Source organism: Mauremys reevesii, linkage group 12 (genome assembly GCF_016161935.1).
Source record: "Mauremys reevesii isolate NIE-2019 linkage group 12, ASM1616193v1, whole genome shotgun sequence".
NCBI lineage: Eukaryota > Metazoa > Chordata > Testudines > Geoemydidae > Mauremys > Mauremys reevesii.
In genome coordinates, this window is record NC_052634.1 from 25,525,138 (window position 1) to 25,542,721 (window position 17,584).

Sequence of the window (17,584 nt, forward strand, 5' to 3'; positions counted from 1 at the left end):
CAATGAAATCAATTGAGTTTCTTCAATCTCTCGCTGGAGACAGAAGAGACCAATGCACATTTTCCTTGTTTTTAAAGGCAAAATTCCTGATCTTTCCAAGGGGATCTTCTGCTTCAGCTGTCAGTTTGGGGAAGGATTTGGCTTCCTGGGCTATAATCTGCCCGCTGGGTTATAATCTGCGGTCTGAAGGGTCAAATTTAGATGAGGCCGTTAGTGCTGCCCCCGTGTGGCCGGAGATGGGAGCTCACAAGCAGAGTTGAAAGCTGGAGCTGGAACGGACCTGGCTGGACACGTGGGGCACAAAGCCTCTCGCGTGGGACCCTCGCTGTGCAGCAGGAGGCGGAGGGAAGCTGATTGTCAGGGCTCAGGGCAGCTCCCTACCAGGCTGAGCCTGTGTGTGTGCTAAGCTCGGCATCAATCAGGTGATTCTGGGAAGTTCGGGGTCCCCAGGCTCCCACAGGAGGGTGAAGCAGGTCACCCCTGGAGCAGGTTAAAGCTGCAGGGTGACAGTGGGGTTGCTGCCCCTGTGAACAGCTGCTGTAGCACCACCTGGGCAGGACAGGGAGAGCCAGTTATACCCTCCCCAGCCTGTATCGGGGAATGGGAGCACTCACACCCTGGGGACCCACCCACCAGAGATCTACTGGGGGGGGGAGAGTGGCACCCACACACCCAGGATCTTCTAGAGAGGGACAAGGGCATCCACACTCCGGGATCCTCTGCAGAGGGACGGACACCCACACATCCAGGATTCTGTATAGGGGGCAGAGGTACCCGGACACCTGGGCTCCTGGGCGGGGGAAGGGGGCACCGAAACATCCGGGATCTTACCTGGGAGGACAGCGGCGCCTGCAGCTCGACATGAGACGGGGGCGGGGGGAGCAGGAGCATTTCCCAGTTCCAGGCTGTCCCCGTCTGGCCAAGGCACAGAGCTCACAAGCAGAGTTTAAAGCTCCAGCTGCCAAGCAGCAAAATAAACTGGGCCCCGTGGCTGGTGCCTGTGATCCCGGCGCCTGGGGAGGCTGAGGCCGGTGGATCGCTTGAGCTCAGGAGTTCTGGGCTGCAGGGGGCTGTGCCGATCGGGTGTCTGTATTACCTTCAGCATCAATATGGTGATCCCTGGGAAGCTCAGGGTCTCCAGGTTGCCTAAGGAGGGGTGAACCGGCCCAGGTCGGAAACAGAGCAGGTCAAAACTCCCGTGCTGATCAGTAGTGGGGTTGTGCCTGTGAGTAGCCCCTGCAGCGTAGCCTGGGCAAGACAGTGAGACACGGTCTCTTTTAAGACCCCCCCCCCGCAGAGCCTGGAGGGGGGATGGGAGCACCCACATGCTGGGGATTCTGACTTGGGGGGAGGGACGCCCCCCTGCACACGGATCTTGAAAAGGGGAACAGAGACACCCACAGAGCCTGGATGGGAGCAGGGGAACCATACATGGGAGCTAGTTCATGGGGTGGGGGACACACCCATATGCTCCGTTGCACCATTCTTAATGAGAAGAACGGGGGCATCCGCACAACACGGATCCTTAACGGGCGGGGGGACACCCACACACTCCACTATTAACCAGGAGGGACAGGGACACCAGACACCCCCAGTAGCGTGGAGAACACCCACATCCACCGGATCCCTCATGGGGGGTAAGACAGAGGGAATTGTAATGGGGCCCAGCGCACCCACGCACCAGGGATTGTTAAGGGTTGAAGGGACAGGGACACCCACACACACTGAGATCACATCATTGGAGGAACACAAACCCTCCACAGAAGGACCTGGTCTGTTCCATGATGGCAGCCCAGCCTGGGTGAGTCAAAGTCTCTTTTTATACAGCCACGCCCCAGAGCGCCTGACTAGGGGGAGAGAGACACCCACCCCCCAGAGATCCTTAATGGTCTAGGGTGCACCCACACACCAGGGATTCTTATGGGTGGGAGGAATGGAGACAGCCAGACACACTGAGATCACTTCCTCCCAGGAGCCTGGGCCAGACAGGGAGACACAGTCCCCCTTTACATATCTGCCAGACAACCTTCCTCCCACTCCCTCCACACAATGTTCTTATCTGGAGGTGAAGCCAGGGAAACCACATGGAGGATTCTTAGCTGGGGAACTGGGGGGACCCACTTACCACCAGAGATTCTTAAGGGCAGGAGGAACAGGGACTCCCACCTCTGCAGCATGGCGGAGGGTCACCTGCTGGGATCATCTGGGCATATTTCACCTCGTCAGCTCCCTGCCATTGCCTTGGGGGCCCCTTGTTCGCTGCCTCTGGTACCCAGTTTAGCCTCCTTCCTGAGGGCTGAGACGCTTTGATCTATCTAAGGTCTGTGGGATCAATACGTGTCATGGTGTAATTCTGTGTTATTCGGGGGTCAGACTAGCTGAGCTAATGGCCCCTTCTGCCCTTAAACGCCATGAAAACATTTCCCTGGTTTCTCCTTGCGCCTGACAGACACCGCGGTGAGGGGCCCGATAGAAGATCCTGGACACAGCGCTCTGGCTCTTACGTTACTTGGGGACGTCAGCGCATTCCTAGCAAAGCTGCTGCTAAAGCGCTGGATTTGGGGAACGGTTCAGCTCCGATTAAGAGATCTGCCTGCGGGGTGTGAACCTGCCACGAGGAGCGGGAAACGCAACCAGCAACGGGAGGCGTTGGCTGAGCTCCAGGCTGCCCCCGTGTGGCCAAAGCTTAGAACTGAGCAGCGGAGTTTAAAGCTGGCGCTGGGAGCGACCTGAACACGCGAGGCACGAAGGCTCCTGCGTGTAACGCTTGTTGGGTGGGCAGCTGAGCGTAGCTGATTGCCGGAGTTCAGGGCTGCACCCCGGGGTGCTGAGCAGGTGTCTGTGCTGAGGTTGTCCTCGCTATGATGGTTTCTGGGACGTTTGGGGCCGCCAGTCTCCCTAAAGAGAGGGGAGCCAGGCCAGAAAAGGAGGCTTTCAAAACTCTGGTACGAATTGCCAGTGGGACTGACCCTGTGAAGAGCCACTGCAGCCCCGCCAGGGAGAGCCGGTCTCTCTTTGTGCAGCCCCCTCCATTCCTCAGGACAAGGGTTGTGCTCAAAGATCTGTGCCCTGTGTTTTTACCTCCGTGTGAAGCGCGCAGAGCAAATAACCCTCAGCGCCTCAGCTCAGTTCCAGGCTCCACTTCCACTGGCTCAGGCAAGATGGTGCAGAGGAGCCCCTGGGTGGCTGTGGGCCTGGGGAGGATGGCTTTTGATTTTTCGGCCTGACCGCTAGGGGCAGCAAGGCCAAAAGTCAGATGGCCGACTCTCCCGTCCACCACGCTCATCAGGAGCCCTTAGTTGACCAGCTCAGAGAATGCGGGTGGCATCCCCCACTACCTCTCGCATGCAAAGCGAGCGCTCTGCCGCTTGAGCTAATTCCCCACAGCTGGCCTGACTCTCAGGCACCGGGCAAAAAAAGGCAAGGGCTCTGTGGCCTTAAGCAGAACACAGCCTGAAATCGGGGGGTGAGGGCGCTACCCAGAGCTGGGGAAGGGGGTCCGAGTCCCAGCCACGCTCCTCGGCACAAACACCAACGCTCCCTCCCTGGAGTGTGTCTGGGCTGAGAGTTAGCCCCTGAAACAAGCACCAAACTTCAGAAGACAACGCAGGGATAGATCACTTGACGATTGCCTGCTCTGGCCATTGCCTCTGAAGCGCCTGGCATCGGTTACTGTCAGAAGACGGGATAGTGGCCTAGATGGACCATCGGTGTCACCCAGGAGGGCCGTTCTTATCTTCACCACTTTCCTCTAACCCAAGCAAAGCCAGGAGCAGGCCCAGCTCAGCAACTCTAGCAGGCTCCCTGGCCCCTGGCCCAGCATACAGCAAAACGACCCTGCCTCTGCCAGGATAGACAGCCACCGACTCCCTCTTCCAGACCAACGCAGCCCTTCCCCGCTTTGGCTGTCTCCAAGCTGTCTGCGTGCTCTGCTCTGCTCCACGGCTGCCATGCTGCCTGAGATCAGGAGGCTGCGAGGTCTCACGGTCTCAGCTGAGCTGGTATCGCATGCCACCCCGCCCATCTCCTCATTCCCTTCATGGACCCCTGGGATGTGAGTAATTCTGTATTTGAGTGGCTCTCCCTCCCGGCCAATGAGCTTGGCGTAGACTAGCAGGGAGGGAGGAGGAAAGGGATTGTGCTCCAGTGAGAGCTCAGAAAGAAAGGTGCAGGTCCCCCACTAGAGCCCAGCACAGCAGAGCAAAGCAGAGCAGAGCAGGCTGGAGAATGTGTGTATGGGTCTGACTACTTCTCCCATGCTCTTCCATTTGAGCTAACTTCCCCCAGCTGTCTCCAGCCTCCCAGTCAGCGCAAGGGGGAGAAGGGCCGGGGAGGAAAAGCTTTGTGCTCCGCAAGGGCTGGCTTTTTGGGAGGCCAAGCGGGGAGAGGGATGGAGGCCACTGGAGGAGCTGAGCTGGCTGACTGTCCATGGCTTCTAAAAGAAGGGCAAAAGAAGGTCCCGCGGCTGCCTTGCCGCTGGAGGACGCTGGCATTGATCCCGCTGCCTCTCGGAGTGTGGGGGAGTCCGACTCTGCACCCCTCTTCCTGGGACTCACAGTGATTTTCAGCCAGCCAGTAAAACAGAAGGTTTATTGGACACAGGAACACAGGCTACAGCAGAGCTTGTGGGCAGAGCCAGGACCTCTCAATCTGGCCTTTCTGGGGGTTCAGGGTGCTTGGATCCCAGCCTAGGATTCTCTGAACTCCCCTCACCCAGCCCCAAATCGAAACTGACTCCCCCTCTCCACTCGGCTCTCTCCTTTGTCTAGCTCCCCTGGCAGAGATGTTGACCTCCCCTCCTCCCTGCCTAGCTCAGGTTACAGGCTGAATACCTGTCCCTCACCTAACGTCCTCCCCGTCTCCCCCAACCCCCACACAGACAGCCCCTACTCCATCACATCTCTCCCCTCTTCGAGGCTGAACTGAGCGGGGTCACTCTGCCCAGTGACCCAGGGAAGTTCGGGTCCTCCTCTCCGGGACAGCACATCTGCTATCAGGTTGGCACTTCCCTTCACATGGACCACGTCTATGTCATAGTCCTGCAGGAGCAGGCTCCACCTCAGGAGCTTGGAGTTGGCTCCTTTCATCTGGTGCAGCCAGGTCAGGAGAGAGTGGTCGGTGTACACAGTGAAGTGGTGCCCAAAGAGATATGGCTCCAGTTTCTTAAGGGCCCACACCATGGCCAGGCATTCCTTCTCGATGGCCGCGTAGTTCTGCTCCCGGGGTAGCAACTTCTTGCTCAGTTACACGATGGGGTGTCTCTCCCCCTTTTCATCCTCCTGCATCAAACCACCCCCAGCCCCGTGTCTGAGGCGTCAGTGAACACCATAAAGGGTTGTCAAAGTCTGAATTTGCCAGAACTGGGCCACTGAGCAGAGCCTCCTTCAGCGCCTGGAGAGCCTGCTGGCACTCCTCGGTCCAGACCACCTTGTCTGGCTTCCCCTTCTTGCACAGCTCAGTGATGGGGGCGGCTATGGCGCTAAAGTGGGGCACGAACCTTCGATAGTACCCCGCCATCCCAATAAAGGCCTGGACCTGCTTCTTGGTTTGGGGAGCGGGCCAGTCTCTGATCACCTCCACCTTGGCTGGTTCCGGCTTTAGGCAGCTGCTCCCCACCCGATGGCCCAGGTAAGATACTTCAGCCATCCCCACCTTGCACTTCTCAGCCTTTACGGTTAGCCCAGCCTCTCGGAGTTGGTCCAGCACTTGTTTAACCTGGGACACGTGGTCCTCCCAGGTCTGGCTGAAGACGCAGATGTCATCAATATACGCCACGGCAAAACTCTCCATCCCCCTCAGTTGCTGATCCACCAGACGCTGGAAGGTGGCCGGTGCTCCCTTGAGGCCGAAGGGCAGGGTCAGAAACTCGTAGAGCCCCAGAGCAGTGATAAAGGCCAATTTCAGCCTGACATCTGCGTCCAGCGGCACTTGCCAGTAGCCCTTTGTAAGATCCATGGTGGTGAGGTACCGAGCGCCTCCCAGCTTGTCTAGGAGCTCGTCAGGCCTGGGCATGGGGTTGGCATCAGATACAGTGATGGCATTGAGCTTTCGATAGTCCACACAGAACCGGATCGACCTATCCCTTTTGGGGACCAGGACCAGCGGCGAGGCCCAAGGGCTGGAAGATGGCTGGATCACCCCCAAAGCCAGCATGTCCCTGACCTCTCTTTCTAGGTCCTGGGCAGTTTTTCCTGTGACCCGAAAAGGGGAGCATCGTATGGGGGGGGGGGGTGACCCGGTCTCCACCTGGTGGACAGTCAAATTAGTGCGCCCGGGCTGGTTGGAAAACAGCTGTCGGTACAGATGCAGCACCCCTCTGATCTCAGCCTGCTGGGCCAGGGTCAGCTGATCAGAGAGGGGAATCGCCTCCAGGGGGGAACCAGCCTTTGTCCCCGGGAATAGATCAACTAAAGGGTCATCTCCCGGCTCCTCCCAAAGTCCACACACGGCCAACACCACATTCCCCCTGTCATAGTATGGCTTCATCATATTCACATGGTACACCCGGCGGTGATGAGCCCGGTTAGACAGCTCCACCACATAGTTTACCTCATTTAGTTGCTTGATAACCTTGAAGGGCCCTTCCCAGGCAGCCTGGAGTTTGTTTTTCCTCACGGGGATGAGAACCATCACTTGACCCCAGGTGCCGAAGGCGCGGGCCTGCGCCGTGCGGTCGTAGCAGACCTTCTGCTTCCTCTGGGCTCGGGCCAGATTCTCCCTGGCCAGGCCCATGAGCTCGGCAAGTCTTTCACGGAAGGTCAGGACATACTCCACCACTGACTCGCCATCGGGCAGCCTTCCCCTCCCATTCGTCTCTCATCACGTCCAGGGGCCCCCTTACCTGCCTCCCATATAACAGTTCAAAAGGCGAGAACCCGGTAGATTCCTGGGGTACCTCCCTGTACGCGAACAGCAGGTGAGGTAAGTACTTGTCCCAGTCCTGTGGGTGCTGGTGCATAAATGTTTTTAGCATCATCTTTAGCGTCCCGTTTAACCTCTCCACCAGCCCGTTGGTCTGGGGGTGGTACGCTGAGGCCCAGTTGTGCCGGACACCACATTTCTCCCACAGGGACTGGAGCAGGCTCGACATGAAGTTGGACCCCTGGTCCGTTAAGACTTCCTTGGTGAACCCCACCCGGCTGAAAATGGTCAGCAGCGCATCTGCTATGGTGTCTGCTTCGATAGAGGACAAGGCCACCACCTCAGAGTAGAGAGTGGCGAAATCTACCACCACCAGGATGTATTTCTTCCCCGACCGGGTCGCCTTGCTGAGAGGTCCCACTATGTCCATGGCCACCTTCTGGAAAGGTTCTTCTATGATGGGCAAAGGCCTCAAAGCTGCTTTCCCCTTGTCCTGGGCCTTCCCCACCCTCTGGCAGGGGTCACAGGATCGGCAGTACTGTCGAACATGGGTAAAGACCCCAGGCCAGTAAAAGTTCTGTAGCAGCCTCTGCCTGGTGCGCCGGATTCCCTGGTGCCCTGCGAGGGGGATGTCATGGGCCAGGTACAGGAGCTTGTGGCGAAACTTCTGGGGAACCACCAGCTGCCTCCTGTTCCCCCATGACTCCACTTCCCCGGGGGGAGCCCATTCTCGGTACAGGAACCACTTCTCCCACAGGAACCTCTCCTTGCAACCTCTCCTCATGGTCTGTACTGCACTGAGGTTAGCCCGGTCCCTGAGCTTCTGCAAGGAGGGATCTTTCTGCAACTCGGCCTGGAACTCGGCAGCTGGGACAGGGATGGGGACCTGCTCTCTCTCACCAGCTGGGACTGAGGTAGCAGCCTCTCTGGGTCGTGTCCCTGGGCGTTCCCTCCCCACCAGGTTAGGGTCCGGCACCTCGGGCAGAGTACCTTCCCCGTTGTCAGGGCGCAGTGCCCTGCGCCGACTCTGACTATGGGTCACGACCAGGGCACCCCGGGCATTGCTTGGCCAGTCCTCGAGGTCCCCCCCATTAACACCTCCGTGGGCAAATGTAGGTGTACCCCCACATCCTTGGGGCCCTCCTTGGCCCCCCACTTCAGGTGCACCCTCACCACGGGCACCTTGAATGGGGTCCCGCTCACACCCCTCACGGTCAGGTAGGTGTCGGGCACCATCTGATCTGGGGCCACCACCTCGGGCCGGGCCAGCGTCACCTCTGCGCCCGTGTCCCAGTACCCAGTGACCTTCCTCCCATCCACCTCCAGGGGAACAAGGCACTCTTTCCGGAGGGGCAGCCCTGTGCCCACCCTGTAAACCCAAAACCCGGAGTCTGGAGCATCCAGCCCCCAAAGGAGCAGACCTGGGGCCCTCCTCCCTCCTTCGCAGGTGGTACGTGGCCAGCCCCCCTTTCCTGGGAATGTTGCCCCTCATCTGATTGGGTCTTTACCCAGTCAACCCTCTGCGGGTTGGGTCTGCTCGGTCTGTCCCTGAGCTTGGGGCACTGGGCCCGTATGTGGCCTCATTGGCCACAGTGATAGCAGCCCATGTCTCGTGGGTCCCCTTGAGTGGGTCGGATGGACCTGATGCTGGATGTTCCCCTTTGGTGGGGGTTCTCCATAGGCCCCCGCTGGGAAGTCCCATGGTGACTTTCTCTCTGCGTTGAGGCAGGCCTGCTCCTTCGAGACTCCTCCCTGTTATCCCCTGCCCGACTGTCCACAAATTGGTCGGCCAGCTGGCCTGCGTGCTGCGGGTTCTCCGGCTTCTGGTCCATCAACCACAGCCTCAGGTCAGACAGGCACTGATCATACAGGTGCTCCGGTATGAATAGGTCAAGCATGTCCTCTTTAGTTTGGGCCCCGGCTGTCCACTTGCGGGCATACCCCTGCGCCCGGTTGACCAGTTGTAGGTATGTGACCTCACAGGTTTTATGTTGACTCCGGAACCTCTTCCGGTACATCTCCGGGGTCAGCCCAAACTCACGGAGCAGGGCCTGTTTGAACAGGTTGTAGTCCCCTGCCTCCGCCCCTTTCATTCGGCTGTACACCTCCACGGCTGTGGAGTCCAGTAAGGGGGTGAGAAACGGGATCCTGTCTGCAGGGTCAACCCGGTGCAGCTCGCAGGCATTCTCAAAGGCCGTCAGGAAGGTATCTATCTCCTCCCCCTCCTTACGCCGGGCCTGGAAGCTCTTATCAAAGCTCTTTGTAGGCTTGGGTCCCCCCCCTCACTCACCGCAGCCGGGGCCCCGCTGCTTCTCAGCTGGGCCAGGTCCAGCTCACGCTGGCGCTGGTTCTCCTCGTGTTTACGCTGGTTCTCCCGCTCCTTCAGTTCTTGCCTCCTTAACTCGGGCGCCTCCCTGTCATATTCCAGCCGCATCTGTTCCAGGGACGGGGAGCTCCGCCGGGACGATCCCCTGCTGGCCGCCACGGTCCAGGTGCCCTCGGTATTCGCTGGGCTTCCCCCAACCCCTCCCCTAGGTATAGGTGGGCAGGGTCTCGGGGTGTCCTCGGCAGCAGTCTGGCCCCTCCCAGCCATGTCAGGCCCCGGGGCCCACACTGTGTCCGCTGGGTGGCTTCCCTCTGGGACAGGGCTCGGTTCACCCAAGCGATCCGTCTCCTCCAGCTGGGCAATTAGCTGGTCTTTGGTGGACCTCCCAATGCGCAGCCCCCTCTGCCTGCACAGCTCCACCAGGTCGCTCTTAAGGTGCTTAGCAAACATCTTCCTGCTGGCCACTCGCCGGCCTGTGCTCTCAGCTTCCCACCGGTTCCAGGGAGACCCCTCGTGCACCAGCCCTTCTTCAGGTCACCAACTCTCTGCCAGGGTCGAGCTGCAGACTCCTCCGCCCCTGGGACTGCTCCTGCAATCCCCCCGGGGGACCCTGTTACTGCAAAGTCCTTCTCTCTGGTCACACACTCCCAGGCGTTAATCGCCTCCTGAAACTGTCTCTCTCTGTCTCTTCAGCCCACCTGGTCCCCGTCAGTTCCCCCTTCATTTTGCTGCTCCCCAGTCACTAACTGCAGGAAGCGCCGTCCAGGGGGTGCAGTAGGTCCCGCCGCTGCCACCAGTTGTCACGGAGTGTGGGGGAGTCCGACTCTGCACCCCTCTTCGTGGGACTCACAGTGACTCTCAGCCAGCCAGTAAAACAGAAGGTTTATTGGACAACAGGAATACAGGCTACAGCACAACCAGGACCCCTCAATTGAGTCCTTCTGGGGTTCAGGGTGCTTGGAGCCCAGCATAGGATTCCCTGAACTCTCCCCCACCAAGCCCCAAACCGAAACTGACCCAACCCCCTCCAGCCGGCTCCCTGGCTTTGTCTAGCTCCCCGGGCAAAGGTGTTGACCTCCCCTCCCCCCGCCTAGCTCATGGTACGGGCTGAATACCTGTCCCTCACCTAAAATCCTCCCTGGCTCTCCCAACCCCCCCACAGACAGCCCCTACTCCATCACAGCAGGTCAGGACTGGGATAGCAGGGGCTGCGGGTCGGGAGTGAGGGGCATTAGCAGAGTCTTGAGGTCAGGACTGGGATAGCAGGGGCTGCGGGTCGGGAGTGAAGGCAGGGGTGGCTCTAGGAATCCATCTGCCCCAAGCACGGCAGCATGCCGCAGGGGGTGCGCTGCCGGTCGCCGGTCCCGCAGCTCCGGGGGACCTCTTGCTGACATGCTGTGGATGGTCCGCTGGTCCCGCGGCTCCGGTGGAGCTTCCGCAGGCATGACTGCGGAAGGTCCGCTGGAGCCACCTGCTGCCCTGCCGGCAAAATACCGCCCCACGTGCGCGCTTGGCACGCTGGATTCTGGAGCCGGCCCTGAGTGAGAAGCACCAGCAGAGCTGTGAGTCTGCAGCTCAGGACTGGGATAGCAGGGGCTGCGGGTCGGGAGTGAGGGGCACCGGTAGAGCTGACAGTCTGCAGATCAGGACTGGGATAGCAGGGGCTGTGGGTCGGGAGTGAGGGGCACCAGCAGAGCTGTGAGTCTGCAGGTCAGGATTGGATAGCAGGGGCTGCGGGTCGGGAGTGAGGGGCACCGGCAGAGCTGTGAGTCTGCAGGTCAGGATTGGATAGCAGGGGCTGCGGGTCGGGAGTGAGGGGCACCGGCAGAACTGTGGGTCTGGAGGTCAGGACTGGGATAGCAGAGGCTGCGGGTAGGGAATGAGGTGCTCCCACAGAGCTGTGACTCTACAGATCTGGACTGGGATAGCAGGGGCTGCAGATCGGGAGTGAGGGGCACCACCAGAGCTCTGACTCTTGAGGTCAGGACTGGTATAGTAGGGGCTGCGGGTCGGGAGTGAGGGGCACCCGCAGAGCTGTGTGTCTGGAGGTCAGTACTGGGATAGCAGGGGCTGCGGGTCGGGAGTGAGGGGCACCAGCAGAGCTGTGAGGCTGGAGGGCAGGACTGGGATAGCAGGGGCTGCAGGTCGGGAGTGAGGGGCACCTGCAGAGCTGTGGGACTGGAGGTCAGGATGGGGATAGCAGGGCTGCGGGTCGGGAGTGAGGGGCACCGGCAGAGCTGTGGGTCTGGAGGTCAGGATGGGGATAGCAGGGCTGCGGGTCGGGAGTGAGGGGCACCGGCAGAGCTGTGAGTCTGCAGGTCAGGACTGGGATAGCAGGGGCTGCGGGTCGGGAGTGATGGGCACCGGCAGAGCTGTGAGTCTCCAGGTCAGGACTGGGATAGCAGGGGCTGCGGGTCAGGAGTGAGGGGCACCGGCAGAGCTGTGGGTCTGCAGGTCAGTACTGGATAGCAGGGGCTGCGGGTCGGGAGTGAGGAGCACCAGAAGAGCTGTGAGTCTGCAGGTCAGGACTGGGATAGCAGGGGCTGCAGGTCGGGAGTGAGGGGCTCCCGCAGAGCTCTGGGTCTCGAGGTCAGGACTGGGATAGCAGGGGCTGCGGTTTGGGAGTGAGGGGCACCAACAGAGCTGTGAGTCTGCAGGTCAGGACTGGGATAGCAGGGGGTGCGGGTCGGGAGTGAGGGGCACCCGCAGATCTGTGGGTCTGGAGGTCAGGACTGGGATAGCAGGGGCTGCGGGTCGGGAGTGAGGGGCACTGGCAGAGCTGTGAGTCTGCAGGTCAGGACTGGGATAGCAGGGGCTGCGGGTCGGGAGTGAGGAGCAATGGTAGAGCTGGGGGGAAAGCAGGGGGCTGCGGGTCGGGAGTGAGGTGCAACATAAGGGCTGTGAGTCTGCAGGTGTCGACTGGTATAGTAGGGGCTGCGGGTCGGGAGTGAGGGGCACCAGCAGAGCTGTGAGTCTGCAGGTCAGGACTGGGATAGCAGGGGCTGCAGGTCGGGAGTGAGGGGCACCTGCAGAGCTGTGGGTCTGGAGGTCAGGATGGGGATAGCAGGGCTGCGGGTCGGGAGTGAGGGGCACCGGCAGAGCTGTGAGTCTGCAGGTCAGTACTGGATAGCAGGGGCTGCGGGTCGGGAGTGAGGGGCACCGGCAGAGCTGTGGGTCTGCAGGTCAGGACTGGGATAGCAGGGGCTGCGGGTCGGGAGTGAGGGGCACCAGCAGAGCTGTGAGTCTGCAGGTCAGGACTGGGATAGCAGGGGCTGCGGGTCGGGAGTGAGGGGCACCAGCAGAGCTGTGAGGCTGGAGGGCAGGACTGGGATAGCGGGGGCTGCAGGTCGGGAGTGAGGGGCACCTCCAGAGCTGTGGGTCTGGAGGTCAGGATGGGGATAGCAGGGCTGCGGGTCGGGAGTGAGGGGCACCGGCAGAACTGTGGGTCTGGAGGTCAGGACTGGGATAGCAGAGGCTGCGGGTAGGGAATGAGGTGCTCCCACAGAGCTGTGACTCTACAGATCTGGACTGGGATAGCAGGGGCTGCAGATCGGGAGTGAGGGGCACCACCAGAGCTCTGACTCTTGAGGTCAGGACTGGTATAGTAGGGGCTGCGGGTCGGGAGTGAGGGGCACCCGCAGAGCTGTGTGTCTGGAGGTCAGTACTGGGATAGCAGGGGCTGCGGGTCGGGAGTGAGGGGCACCAGCAGAGCTGTGAGGCTGGAGGGCAGGACTGGGATAGCGGGGGCTGCAGGTCGGGAGTGAGGGGCACCTGCAGAGCTGTGGGACTGGAGGTCAGGATGGGGATAGCAGGGCTGCGGGTCGGGAGTGAGGGACACCGGCAGAGCTGTGGGTCTGGAGGTCAGGATGGGGATAGCAGGGCTGCGGGTCGGGAGTGAGGGGCACCGGCAGAGCTGTGAGTCTGCAGGTCAGGACTGGGATAGCAGGGGCTGCGGGTCGGGAGTGATGGGCACCGGCAGAGCTGTGAGTCTCCAGGTCAGGACTGGGATAGCAGGGGCTGCGGGTCAGGAGTGAGGGGCACCGGCAGAGCTGTGGGTCTGCAGGTCAGTACTGGATAGCAGGGGCTGCGGGTCGGGAGTGAGGAGCACCAGAAGAGCTGTGAGTCTGCAGGTCAGGACTGGGATAGCAGGGGCTGCAGGTCGGGAGTGAGGGGCTCCCGCAGAGCTCTGGGTCTCGAGGTCAGGACTGGGATAGCAGGGGCTGCGGTTCGGGAGTGAGGGGCACCAACAGAGCTGTGAGTCTGCAGGTCAGGACTGGATAACAGGGGCTGCGGGTCGGGAGTGAGGGGCACCAGCAGAGCTGTGAGTCTGCAGGTCAGGACTGGGATAGCAGGGGGTGCGGGTCGGGAGTGAGGGGCACCCGCAGATCTGTGGGTCTGGAGGTCAGGACTGGGATAGCAGGGGCTGCGGGTCGGGAGTGAGGAGCAATGGTAGAGCTGGGGGGAAAGCAGGGGGCTGCGGGTCGGGAGTGAGGTGCAACATAAGGGCTGTGAGTCTGCAGGTGTCGACTGGTATAGTAGGGGCTGCGGGTCGGGAGTGAGGGGCACCAGCAGAGCTGTGAGTCTGCAGGTCAGGACTGGGATAGCAGGGGCTGCAGGTCGGGAGTGAGGGGCACCTGCAGAGCTGTGGGTCTGGAGGTCAGGATGGGGATAGCAGGGCTGCGGGTCGGGAGTGAGGGGCACCGGCAGAGCTGTGAGTCTGCAGGTCAGTACTGGATAGCAGGGGCTGCGGGTCGGGAGTGAGGGGCACCGGCAGAGCTGTGAGTCGGCAGGTTAGGACTGGGATAGCAGGGGCTGCTGGTCGGGAGTGAGGAGCAATGGTAGAGCTGGGGGGAAAGCAGGGGGCTGCGGGTCGGGAGTGAGGTGCAACATAAGGGCTGTGAGACTGCAGGTGTCGACTGGTATAGTAGGGGCTGCGGGTCGGGAGTGAGGGGCACCAGCAGAGCTGTGAGTCTGCAGGTCAGGACTGGGATAGCAGGGGCTGCGGGTCGGGAGTGAGGGGCACCAGCAGAGCTGTGAGGCTGGAGGGCAGGACTGGGATAGCAGGGGCTGCAAGTCAGGAGTGAGGGGCACCGGCAGAGCTGTGAGTCTGCAGGTCAGTACTGGATAGCAGGGGCTGCGGGTCGGGAGTGAGGGGCACCGGCAGAGCTGTGAGTCGGCAGGTTAGGACTGGGATAGCAGGGGCTGCTGGTCGAGAGTGAGGAGCAATGGTAGAGCTGGGGGGAAAGCAGGGGGCTGCGGGTCGGGAGTGAGGTGCAACATAAGGGCTGTGAGTCTGCAGGTGTCGACTGGTATAGTAGGGGCTGCGGGTCGGGAGTGAGGGGCACCAGCAGAGCTGTGAGTCTGCAGGTCAGGACTGGGATAGCAGGGGCTGCGGGTCGGGAGTGAGGGGCACCAGCAGAGCTGTGAGGCTGGAGGGCAGGACTGGGATAGCAGGGGCTGCAAGTCAGGAGTGAGGGGCACCTGCAGAGCTGTGGGTCTGGAGGTCAGGATGGGGATAGCAGGGCTGCGGGTCGGGAGTGAGGGGCACCGGCAGAGCTGTGAGTCTGCAGGTCAGCACTGGGATAGCAGGGGCTGCGGGTCCGGAGTGAGGGGCACCGGCAGAGCTGTGGGTCTGGAGGTCAGGACTGGGATAGCAGGGGCTGCGGGTCGGGAGTGAGGGGCACCTTATCACCATGAACTGCTCCCCGCCAGGCACCACACCCCATTCACACGCCTTTGGTCACTATGTAGCTCAGTGGCAATCACTGCCCGGAAGTGACTCCGGTGCAGGCACCCACAGCACGAACTCCCCACACCGGATTCTGTCCACACGCAGAGAATTCTCTCCGCTGGGCTCCTTCGGTTCCTCTCGCTGCTCTCCGTCCTGCCGCCAGACACTGCTCATCTGCATAGCCCCGCCCATCGACACGCGACTTCTGTCGTTTTGGTCTCCAGTGAAGGAGTCGCCTGCGGGGAGTGAACACGTCACCCCACGTCACAGTCGCCGGGCGGGGATTGTCTGTGAGCCCCGCGCTGGGGGCGGGGCTTCAGGGAGAGACCCCGCCCCATAGACAGCCTGGGGCAGGGAGCTATTGGGGGAAGGGATGAGGGGATGGGGGGGGACGGGGGGAGAGACCCAGCCCCATAGACCTGCAGGGGCAGGGGATCTGGGGGGCAGGATGGGAGAAGGGGGGTTGGCAGAGACCCAGCCTGGGGTGCAGGGAATTGGGGTGGGGTGGAGGGAGCTGGGGGAGAGAGGAGACATGTGGAGGGGGGGTGAAATGTTGGTCCAGGGAATCTGAGTCACTCCCAGGACATGCTGTGCAGGGGGGAGCACAGAGGCAGTGAGAGAGCCCCAGCCCCACAGAGCCCCAGAGGGATATTGGGGGCGGGGAGGGGATGGAGGGAGGAGAGATCCATCTCCATAGACCCCCAGAGGCAGGAAATGAGGGGAGAAGGGGGAGGGAGGGATCCAGCCCTATAGACCTGTAGGGGCAGGGAGATATTGGGGGCAGGAGGGTAGAAGGGGGGTTGGCAGAGACCCAGCCCGGGGTGCAGGGAAAGGGGGTGGTTTGGAAGGAACTGGGGAGGAGAAGAGACACATGGCAGGACACACGTTGGGACAGGGAAACTGACTCACTCCGAATACATGCGGAGCAGGGCAGGGCGGAGGCAGATCATGCTGGTCCCAGGGTAATTTTGGGGGGTTCTGATGCCCCACTCAGCTGGGGGCTCCCCTCTGGGCTGAGGAGCCCTGGGGTGGGCGGGTGCAGGGGCTGGGTGTGTGTGTCAGGCTGGGGGAGCTGCCTGGGCAGAGGGGCTGGAACTGGGGGGGCTGCAGCAGCCCCTGGCTTGACGTGGTTTCCATCACACCCAGGGGTTACAGTTGGTTGGGTGGCTCAGCACCCCCCTCCCCCCACTATACAGATTGTTCTGGCACCACTGGCCTAGGGTCACCGTCTAGTGCTCAGGGCCTGCCTGGCTCTCCTAGAGCAGGGCGAGCGCCCAGCTCTCCTGGGGCAGGGCTGGCGAGAGCTCTGGACAGATACTAACAGCGCCGGGGAGCCTGGACGAATATTAGTTGGACAGAGAAGCCTTGGGCAGTTTTATCAGAGAGCAGAAATGAATCCCGCACACAGCACTGGAGCTGCAGTGCTCAGCGCGTGGGCCTGGGTCTCCTGCACAGTCTCCCCTCGTGGCATAACAAGTTCCCTGCAGAGAAGCAGAGGTGCGGGACTGAGGGCTGCGGCGGGTGCTGCAGCACCCCCATGTCTCACTGTGCAAAGCTCCAGATGCTGTGGGGACAAAGCCGGCATTATTGTGCGATTCCAGAGAACCCCGGAGCTGTGCTGCCCCTGTGCAGTGTGAGCGGGAATTGCACGTTTTCACACTGCTTGTGAACACCAGGGCCCGTGCAACCATTTAGGCAAACTAGGCGGCCACCTAGGGCGCCTAGTGGTTGGAGGCGTCTAAAAGCCCCCTCAGGCGTGGAGGTGGAGCGGAGGTGAGCTGGGTGGGGGTGCGCGCGGGGAGGGCTGTCCGCAGTAACGGGGCAATGGGGGCACACAGGGAAACAGCTCCCCACCCCAGCTCACCTCCGCTCTGCCTCCTCCGCCGAGCACACAGCCCAGCTCTAATTCTCCTCCAGTCGGCGTCGCAAGCCTGGGCGGGGAGGAGAATTAGAGTGATGCCGGGGTGCTCAGTGGAGGGGGTGGAGCCGAGGTGAGCTGGGGCGGGCTCCCCAGGCAGGCTTAGCTTCCGCAGGCAGGGGCAGCAGGTTATATCTGTGTGCGGTGCCCGGGCTCCAGGAATATTCAGGGCTGGGGGCCCTGCTCCAGCAATATTTGGAGCTGGGTCTCTCCCCCGGCCCTGAGCCTCCCCAATGCCCCAAACCCTCATCCCCAGCCAGAGCCCTCATCCCCCTGCACCCTAATCCTCTGCCCCAGCCCTGAGCCCCCCCGCAGCATGAACCCCTCATCCCCCTGCACCCTAATCCTCTGCCCCAGCCCTGAGCCCCCGCAGCATGAACCCCTCATCCCCTGCACCCTAATCCTCTGCCCAGCCCTGAGCCCCCCCGCGCAGCATGAACCCCTCATCCCCCTGCACCCTAATCCTCTGCCCCAGCCCTGAGCCCCCCCCCGCAGCATGAACCCCTCATCCCCCGCACCTAATCCTCTGCCCCAGCCCTGAGCCCCCGCAGCATGAACCCCTCATCCCCTGCACCTAATCCTCTGCCCCAGCCCTGAGCCCCCGCAGGATGAACCCCTCATCCCCCCGCCCCCTAATCCTCAGCCCCAGCCCAGAGCCCCGTGCAGCATGAACCCCTCATCCCCCGCACCTAATCCTCTGCCCCAGCCAGAGCCCTCACCCCCGCACCCTAATCCTCTGCCCCAGCCC